The sequence below is a fragment of the Panthera pardus genome, unplaced genomic scaffold (assembly GCF_024362965.1).
Source record: "Panthera pardus isolate Hobbes unplaced genomic scaffold, ASM2436296v1 HiC_scaffold_25, whole genome shotgun sequence".
Classification (NCBI taxonomy): Eukaryota; Metazoa; Chordata; class Mammalia; order Carnivora; family Felidae; genus Panthera; species Panthera pardus.
Genome location: NW_026526821.1, coordinates 10922735 through 10933208, shown reverse-complemented (window position 1 = coordinate 10933208; position 10474 = coordinate 10922735).

The window sequence follows — 10474 nt, the reverse complement described above, 5'->3', positions numbered from 1 at the left end:
GACAACCACGTGGCACAGACACGTGGCAAATTCTAAGCAGTCATAAAATTGCCACACCACTTTATGTAATGCTATAGAAAGATGCTCCAGATATATTGTTGGGTAGAAAATAAGGTGATAAAGTAACATGCCTGGTGTGATCTTGGTTTTGTGAAAAACAAACCCATCTGCCTACAGACGGATTATATATATAAATGAAAATGTATACATGTGAATGTATATATGTGCATCCATATGAATGTGCATATATTATATATGGAGAATATTAATAATCCTTACCTCCATGTGATGGTACGATGGGTGAATTCTGTGCTTCCTAACTTTATTCTAAGGAGAACGTGATTGTTTGAATGACACGAATGGAATGTCTTTAGAGGCAAAGAACCAGGCTGGAAGCCCGTGAGGGTGGAAGGATATATGGTGGCTGAGAGCAGGGTGCCAAGGTCACCTTGGGCCTGGGTGCGAATGCTGCGCGGGTGTGTATTATCCGTGGGGTTCTGGGCCTGAGACGCAAGCTCTCCAAACCTTGGAGTTCTCATCTGAAGAAGGGCGTCTGATGATGAAGAATGGTGTTAGGAGCATTAAGTGGGGGTGATCTGTTAAGTGTCTGGCAAATATTAAGCACTCAATAAATCTTAATTATATGTAAATATACTATCAAGCTAGGATAACATCATATTATCTATCTCCTATCAAAATTGGCCACACACACAATTAGTCATGTGTCTAAAGGAATAGACCTGTTTTCTAAAGCTCCTGAGACTGGAACCCGTAGGCAATGTCACAGGGAGACCAATTACAGCCCCAAATTAAGAATTTTCCAGCTCTCCAAAGGTGTAAGTGGGAGCCCCATCCCTGGAGATACCCCCGCAGGTTCTGGGTGAACAGATAGCAGAGTTGTGGGAGAGGACACTCGGGGGCCAGATAATTAGGCTGACAAGGCCACTGGAACCCCTTCCGGTCCCCAGGTTGAAGCCACTGGCAGAGAGGATGAGAAGGTGGCCTGGAGTCAGGCGGCTTGGGGCTGCGGCTCAGCTCTGCCCCTTGCCAACTGAGGGAGATGCTGGGGAGGCGTCTCTTCCCTGAGCCTCAGTGTCTGCTTTGGTGAAACGATCTCTGCTATGTGCTTGCTGTCAGAATTAGAAATAATAAAACCTAGCTCCCGTTCTTATGATTATTTTCGTTCTGAAACGGTGGAGATAGGACCTGGGAAAATATTCATTCATTCATTCATTCCTGCATTCATTCTTCCCACAAATACTTCTCCAGCGTTTTTTTCTGTCTGCCTCTTCCTGTAAGGAGTAGGGCCCCTTTAAGGCTTCAGTGTTCCACGGACCTACTGCTGAAGGCCCTAAATCCTAATCCCAACCATCAGGCTTTGTCTCCATGTTCCATACAGGCACCAAAGGGCAGCACTCAAGTCCTGATGAAGCTGGGCTCCTCGCCAGGAAGGCCCAACGGGCGGCTTGGCTGAGATTTGCAGGCTTCCTTGAACACAGGATGGGAACTAAGGAAAAACCCTCAGGCTAACTTGAAGATGGGAGGGAGTTGTCCAGGCAGTGCTCGAATGAGGTGCCAGGACAAATGGCCCCGAGCGGGCATCTCAGACTTCCGGTCCCCTCCTTCTCCCCAGCAGTGGTGGGAATGAGAGCTGGGAGCCCACAGCGCCTTGCTCCGAGGGACCACCCGTTTGGGACTTCCAGGCTCCTTGTCAGTCTGCTCCGGGCTCCGTTCCACGCACACCCCTTTCTCAAGGATGTCCCCAACTGCCCTGGGCCTCCCTCCCCCATGAGAAAACACAGTCACACCTTGACTGCGTGCTCACCCCCGTACAACAGCTTGCAGGTGTGAGTGTGTCCTCCGCTGGCCCCCAGCTCCTCTGCGAGGCGGGTCACACAGAAGGTGTGTGGGCAGGGCAGGGCGTGGGGAGAAAATCTTAGAATGCGAGATTTTAGTTTTTTGCATGTGTCGTAATTTGTATAACATAATTTAAAAGTGGCATCCTTATGCAATTTATAAATAATTAAACATATCTTAATCACAGAGGCTCTTGGATGTAATGAAAAGGGTTGATTGGAAAGGAAATAACTTTCTTTTAAATATTTTTAAATTTAAATTTTATTTTAGAGAGACACACACAGAGAGAGAGAGAGGGGGCAGTGGGGGAGAGGGGCAAGAGGAGAGGGGGAGAGAATCATAAGCAGTCTCCATGCTCAGTGAGGAGTCTGACACAGGGCTCGATCCTGTGACCCTGGGATCATGACCTGAGCTGAAATGAAGAGTTTTGAGCAACCCGGATCCCCCTGAAATACCTTTTTAAAAAAATTTTTATTTAAATCCAAGTTAGGTAACATGTAGTGTAATATTGGTTTTAGGACTAGAACCCAGTGATTCATCACTTACACACAACAACAATGCTCGTCCCAGCAAGCACCCTCCTCGATGCCCATCCCCCCTCTAGCCCATCCCCCCACCCAACACCCTCTGGCAACCCTCAGTTTGTTCTCTGTATTTAAGAGTCTCTTATGGTTTCACTCCCTCTCTCTGTTTTTATCTTATTTTTCCTTTCCTCGCCCTATGTTCATCTGTTGTGTTTCTTAAATTCCACATATGAGTAAAATCGTATGATATTTATCTTTCTCTGGCTGACTTATCCATTTAGCATAATATAAGCTAGTTCCATCCATGTCATTGCAAATGGCAAGATTTCATTCTTTTTCATCGCTGAGTAGTATTCCATTTATTCCATTCCCTTTTTTAAAAATGTAATTTATTGTCAAATTGGCTAACATACAACACTCAGCGCTCTTCCCAACAAGTGCCCTCCTCAACGCCCATCACCCATTTTCCCCTTTCCCCCACTCACCCATCCACCCTCAGTTTGTTCTCTGTATTTAAGAGTCTCTGATGGTTTGCCTCCCTCCCTCTCTGTTTGTAACTATTTTCCCCTCTTCCCCTCCCCCAGGGTCTTCTGTTAAGTTTCTCAAGATCCACATATGAGTGAAAACATATGACATCTGTCCTTCTCTGACTGACTTATTTCACTCAGCATAATACCTCCCAGTTCAATCCACGTTGCTGCAAATGGCAGGATTCCATGCTTTCTCATTGCCAGGTAGTATTCCACTGTATATATAAACCACATCTTCCTTATCCATTCATCAGTTGATGGACATTTAGGCTCTTTCCATAATTTGGCGATTGTTGAGAGTGCTGCTATAAACATTGGGGTGCATGTGCCTCTGTGCATCAGCACTCCTGTATCCCTTGAGTAAATTCCTACTAGTGCTATTGCTGGGCCGTAGGGTAGTTCTATTTTTAATATTTTGAGGAACCTCCACACTGTTTTCCAGAGTGGCTGCACCAGTTTGCATTCCCACCAGCAGTGCCAGAGGGTTCCCATTTCTCCACATCCTCGCCAGCATCTGTAGTTTTCTGATTTGTTCATTTTAGCCACTCTGACTGGCGTGAGGTGGTATCTCAGTGTGGCTTTGTATTTCCCTGAGGATGAGTGATGTTGAGCATCTTTCCATATGTCTGTTGGCCATGGATGTCTTCTTTGGAAAAGTGTCTATTCATGTCTTCTGCCCATTTCTTCACTGGATTATTTGTTTTTTTGGGTATGGAGTTTGGTAAGTTCTTTATCGATTTTGGATACTAACTCTTTATCCAATATGTCATTTGCAAATATCTTTTCCCATTCTGTTGGTTGCCTTCTAGTTTTGTTGTTTATTTCCTTTGCAGTACAGAAGCTTTTAATCTTGATGAGGTCCCAATAGTCTATTTTTTTCTTTTAGTTCCCTTGCCTTTATAGGTGTGTTGAACAAGAAATTGCTGCGGCTGAGGTCAGAGAGGTTTTTTCCCGCTTTCTTCTCTAGGGTTTTGATGGTTTCCTGTCTCACATTTAGATCTTTCATTAATTCTGAATTTATTTTGCTGTATGGTGTAAGAAAGTGGTCTAGTTTCATTCTTCTGCCTATTGCTGTCCAGTTCTCCCAGCACCATTTGCTAAGAGACTCTTTTTTCCATTGGATGCTATTTCCTGCTTTGTTAAAGATTAGTTGGCCATACATTTGTGCGCCCAATTCTGGGTTCTCTATTCTATTCCATGTGTCTATGTCTATTCTACTCAGTCTATGTGTCTGTTTTTGTGCCAGTACCATACTGTCTTGATGATTACACCTTTGTAGTAGAGACTAAATTCTGGGATTGTGATGCCTCCCGCCTTGGTTTTCTTCTTCAATATTTGACTATTCGGGGTCTTTTGTGGTTCCATACAAATTTTAGGATTGCTTGTTCTAGCTTCGAGAAGAATGCTGGTGCAATTTTGATTGGGATTGCATTGAATGTGTAGATTGCTTTGGGTAGTACTGACATTTTAACAATATTTATTCTTCCAACCCATGAGCACGGAATGTTTTTCATTTCTTTGTGTCTTCTTCAATTTCCTTCATAAGCTTTCTACAGTTTTCAGCATACAGATCTTTTACATCTTTGGTTAGGTTTATTCCTAGGTATTTTATGGTTCTTGGTGCAATTGTAAATGGGATCAGTTTCTTTAATTCTCTTTCTGTTGCTTCCTTATTGGTGTATAAAAATGCAACCGATTTCTGTACATTGATTTTGTACCCTGAGACTTTGCTGAATTCACGTATCAGTTCTAGCAGACTTTTGGTGGATTCTTTTGGGTTTTCCGTGTAGAGTATCGTGTCGCCTGCAAAAAGTGAAAGTTTGACTTCTTTGCCAATTTTGATGCCTTTTATTTCATTTTGTTGTCTGATTGCTGATGCTAGGACTTCCAACACTACGTTAAACAGCAGTAAACCACATCTTCTTCACTTGATCTTAGCCAAAAGGCCGAGGAGCGATAACCACATCTTCTTTATCCATTAATCTGTCGGTGGACATTTGGGTTCTTTCCATAACTCGGCTATTGTTGGTAGTGCTGCTATAAATATTAGGGTGCACGTGCCCCTTCAAATCAGCATGAAATACCTTTCTTACCAAGTGAATACAGTATCACTTCGTGCTGGCTCTTGAACTCTTAAAAACAGCCTCTGGCCCATGTTCACAGAGCCCCAGGTGCTCTAGGTGATGTCTAAAATCTCTTCTAGCTCAAAAAGTATACATTCCTGAGAACTGGGTCATTATTTCTCCCAATTCAGTGAGTCCCTCAGAATTCAGGGCTTTAAGTCCCTGGCTAGAACCCTCCCCACCCTGCCTAGTACTAAAAGGCCTACTTCCCTTCTTGGGTTCATACAAACTGTGAGTTCCAGATTTCCCCCTTCAAACTGGCCAGGAACTAGCAACTTCGATGTACTAAGTTGAATCCACGCAGCTGTGGCATGTGTTAAAGTGCATCCCTGCCACTGAAAATCTGATTTTGTTTCTCAAAATCTTCATTGGAAATATTGAGCTGGAGCAGAGAATGGCATTTGCTCAAGCTCAAATGTGGTTTGCTGTCATTTGAACCAAGTGGGTCCCTCTCCCTTGAGTTTGTACAACTGCCTGTTAATCCTTTTGGTGAACTTTCCCGACGAAAATGATCCTTTGCTTGAGTCAAAACATAATAAACAGGTGGAGGCAGGTGGGGGTGCACTTACTCGAATCCCAGAGCAAATACGAGGCCATAGACTTCCGTTCTTAGCCCCAGCACTTCCCGAAGGAGATTTTGGAGAAAAGGGGCAGAATCGGCAGGTACGCTCCTTCTTGATAGTCTTTCAAACAAGGACATAGCACACGGCACCTGCATTCTCCTCACATGGCCCCAAAGGCCCTGAAAAGTTGGCCTGCCCACCTTGTCAGCCACAGAGAGGTTTGGCAACTTGCCTGAGGTCACTCAGCAGGTCAGTGGAGAAGCCGGAATTTGAACCCAAGTCTAGCTGACTCTAGACGTCTTTCTACCTTGAAACACCTGGAAACACTGGTGAGAGCTGGGACCTAGGGCAGGCACTGCTTGCTCCTGATTTTTTTCTACTTCCTGCCTGGCTGGGGGTGTGGTGAGAGGGTCTGCGCCTGGGAAGGGGTGGGGGGCAGCGGGGTGGATACAGCTCATTAAGGAATAGGAACAGTTCCTCCCTCCCCCCTTCCCTTCCTTCCTTCTTTCCTTCCCTGAAATGTTTATTGAGGATCCTTCTACGCAGTGACTGTGCCGGGCTCTGTGGCTATTGCAGTGAACGAAACAAACTAAATTTCTTGCCCCCAAGGAGCTCATATTGTAGTGGGGGGAGATGAACACTGAGCTAAGGAAGCAGGTAAAAGACATCATTAGGTCAGAGGATGGTCAGTGCTGTGGAGACAAACCGAGGCAGGGAAGGAGGGTTGTGTGCCAGGAGGGGACATGCAGTTAAAACAGGGTGGCCGGGGACAGTCTTGCTGAAAAGGTGATGTTTGAGCAGAACTAAGGGCGCTGGGGGGCAAGTGATGTACATCTGGAGGAAGAGTGTTCCCGGCAGAGGAAACACATGCAAAGGTTCTGGGGTGAACCTGGCATGTTTGGGAACCGGCGAGGATTGGAGCGAGTGACAGGTGATATAGAGTCAGAGTGGTGACGAGGGGGCAGATCACCTAGGTCCCCAGAGGTCTGAGGGAGGTGTTGGGTTTTTTTCTGAGTGAGGTGGGGGCTATGGGAGGAAGTTAGCAGGGAGGAACCAGACCAGTCTGGCTGCTGTATTGAAGCCAAGGGCAGAGTTAGGAAGCTCCGGGAGGAGTTGTTGGTTGTTTGAGTGAGAGAGGACGGTGACTGGGTCCGGGGCCCGGCGGTGGAGAGGGTCTGTCGTCTCCAGCAAGTTACCAATACTGCGAGAGCATCCAGAGCTCCCTCCTGCTGGGAGCACTGGGAACAGTGTGGGATGGGGAGCCGGGGTATGGACCCATCACCTCCCTGGCTGCCACTGGCTGAGGGCTGCAGCCTGCTGGGGAGGGGACTGTCCCCTCCCCCCCCCCCACCCCCACCCCCCAGCATTTCGGCTGGTCCTGCTTCCGGGCAGGACAGGCTTGCAATGCCCAGGGAGACTCAGAGGTGTTTACACTGAGCAGCCTTATCCAGGCAGAAAGGACCATGAGGGGATGGGGTGGGAGCGCTGGCTGACGGCATCTGCTACAGAGGCCACTTCACCTGCACCTCCAAATCTTGCAGCGGCTCCCTATCGCCTCCTGGGTGATGTCACCTCCTGGGCACGGCCAGCAACGCCTTCGGCAGGTCTCCCTGTCCGTGCACGCTGTCCGTGCAAAGGTCGGCACACATCTTCTGTGACGCACCGGACAGCAAACATTTCAGGCTTCGCGGCCACATAAGGTCTCCCCCTCTGCTGTGGTCGCCCAAAAGCAGCCCTAAGAAGTATGTAAATGAACGAGGTGGCTGCGTTCCCCAACTTTATTTACGAAAACAAGCAGCGGCCACATTTGGCCCAAAGGCTGTTGTTTGCTGTCGTGTATGGGATGGGTGGGAATCGACAGGTAAGTAGGAGCTCAGGTCTTATGAGGATGTTGCTAATAATAATGATAAATAATTATCACCCAACCAAAGAGCCCTTACACCTGCCGCAGGGATCGGTGACAGCTCGCCTGAACCCTAATTACACAACACAGACAGTTTAGGTCCAGATGCATTTCCTGAGCATTATGTTTTCCTTCCGCAAAATCTCAGAGCAGTATTTATACTCGAGGAAATTTAATTAAGACCACAAAAAGATCTATGCTTATACAACTAACTGCCTGGTTTAGCTCACAGTTAATTTGAAGTCATTGGAGAATTATTTGGATGTTGTTCTCCTCCAGCCTGGGGCCCACGACCCTCTCCTTGTCCCGTAATCAAGTCCTGTGGTTTTGTGGCTCTGGAGACCATCTGGCCGTAGCTGGTTGGATATTTCATTCCTTTGCCATTAGGGGCTGACTTTCTCGATACGCCAGAATTGGCTGAATTCTCACACCAAGGGTGATCGTCTTGAATCAAAAGCCTCAGTAAACACATGCGGCCAGCTGTACAGGATTCTCTCTGCTTGTCTTTATCATTAGGGTCCGAAATATGAATGAAAATTGTTTTTTCTTCATCTTCACCACCTACTTCAAAATCATATTCTTCTCTGGAACAGGTTTGAATTTGGACAAATCTGAGTTGAAAATCAAATTATTGGGGCACCCGGGTGGCTCAGTCGTTTGAACATCCGACTTTGGCTCAGGTCATGATCTCACAGTTTGTGAGTTCGAGCCCCGTGTCGGGCTCTGTGCTGACAGCTCAGAGCCTGGAGCCTGCTTCGGATTCTGGGTCTCCCTCTCTCCCTGCCCCTCCCCGGCTTGTACTCTATTTCTCTCTCTCTCTCTCTCAAAATAAACATTAAAAGATTATAAAATCAAATTTTTTTTTTTAATTTTTTTTTTCAACGTTTTTTATTTATTTTTGGGACAGAGAGAGACAGAGCATGAACAGGGGAGGGGCAGAGAGAGAGGGAGACACAGAATCGGAAACAGGCTCCAGGCTCCGAGCCATCAGCCCAGAGCCTGACGCGGGGCTCGAACTCACGGACCGCGAGATCGTGACCTGGCTGAAGTCGGATGCTTAACCGACTGCGCCACCCAGGCGCCCCCAAATTTTTTAATTTACTTATTATTTGGGTGACTTGATAAAATGAGTTTTCTCTTCTCAAAGTTTCAGCTCTTTACCTACAAACGGGAACACTGTTGCCTGAGTCTTTCCTTACTCCACTTCCTGCCCTGCGGCAATGGCAACCACAAGCATTTACAGGCACTTCTGTGTGCCAGGCGCCTTGTGGCAAACGTTGCAATCATTATCTTATTACGGTCATCACAAAGACACTATGAGGTTGCAGTTATTCTCATCTCCACTTTAAGGATGGGGAAACTGAGGCACAGGAAGGCAAAGGACTTTGTTAAAGCCACACGGCCAGTGAGTGCCAGAGCCAGGGCTTGAAGACACTGGGATGAAGGAGAGGTGTTTGGGGGAGGCAGGGAGGGGCTAGAAATGGGTGGTCCTTGGTCCTTGGAGGCCCTCAACACATTACTTACTGAATGAAGGGTTTGGGGGGGGGCACGTCCCTTCTCTTAGGTTGGCTCTCTCCCCCATGGTGCGCTTTTGGCTTATCAACCAACTGATTTCCTTTTCAGTTTTTTCTCCAATGTGGCTGGCATGGTGAGACTGGGTCTGGGGGTACCTTGTGCTTAGGAGGTCTCCCCGGACCTTTGGAAGTCCCCACAAGATCAGGGTGGATCCCAGAGAAAAGAAAAATAGGGAGTAAGTTGCTCTAGACTTTATGCGAACAAAGGAGTTCTTGAGGGTTCCATAGTGTATCAGTTAGGATATGTTCCATTGCAAGTAACAGCATAATGAATTAACAGCGTCCTAAGTAGTACATAATAAAGGAACCTGGGGGAGGGTTACTCCACAGGTGGCTTGGTGGCTTAATTATGTCATCAAGGACTGAGGCTCTTTCTACTCTCCTGCTCTACTGTCCTGAATCTGTTGACTTTGCATCCTCAGGCTTGTCTCTCAGTCACAAAATGGCTGCCATAGCTCCAAGCATCTTACCATCACACAATCTCATTAAACTAGCAAGTAGCAGGAGGCCTCCTTCTTGTCACTACTTTCATCAGGGAGTAAAAACCTGCCAAGGAACAAAAGCCTCCCCATTATCTCTTGTGCATCTCATTGCTCAGAACTGGGCTGCATACCTTGCCCTAAACCAAGAAAAGGAGAGTAACCATGCTGGGGACCATCTAGGTTTATCCTCTGGGGCTGGGGGAAAGCATCACCTTCCCTGAACTTGGAATGCTGGGCCCTACAACAAATTGAGGGGAGGAACCAGCCGTTGGGTTCGCAAAGAACAGCACCTGCCACGGAGAAAGCCATAGTGGCGAGTGGATAAGAAGCGGGTCGTCCGCCTCCTTCTCTCTCAACAGCCCAAGATAAGGGGTCTGGGCTCACCTGGGTTAGAGACCCCTTCCAGGGACCGATACTGAAGTCCCAACTCATAGTGGAGTCCCCCGGGCCGTGTATGACTCCCGCTGCCTGTGTCTCAGTTTCTTACCTATAAAATGGGGACGGATACGGTACCTGCCTCACACAGGTGCTGTGAGGATTGAGTTAATCTGGTTAAAAGACCCAGAACCTAAATGTAACCTGCGCTATGTGAATATTATCTACTCTGTTTATTGGGGCCAAGCAGGTGTCTAAGATGCTCTTGGCTTGGACTGGGCAGGTTCCTAGGACATGGGACTTGCCGTGTGAAGACCAGAACCAGCCAGTGCAAACTGAGACCAGCGGACCGCTCGGTAAGGACCAGAAATGAATGAAGCGTGCCGCGAGGCAAACTGGAGAGTGTGCACCTTGGTTATTTCACTTCCTGGTTGTCGCCCTCTTGCCCACCAGAGCTGAGTTTTCAAGAGAAGCCAGACAGCGGGGTTTTTGTCAAATCTCTGAACTGTTGTGTCGTGTAAACATGTTTAAAAAAAAAAACAA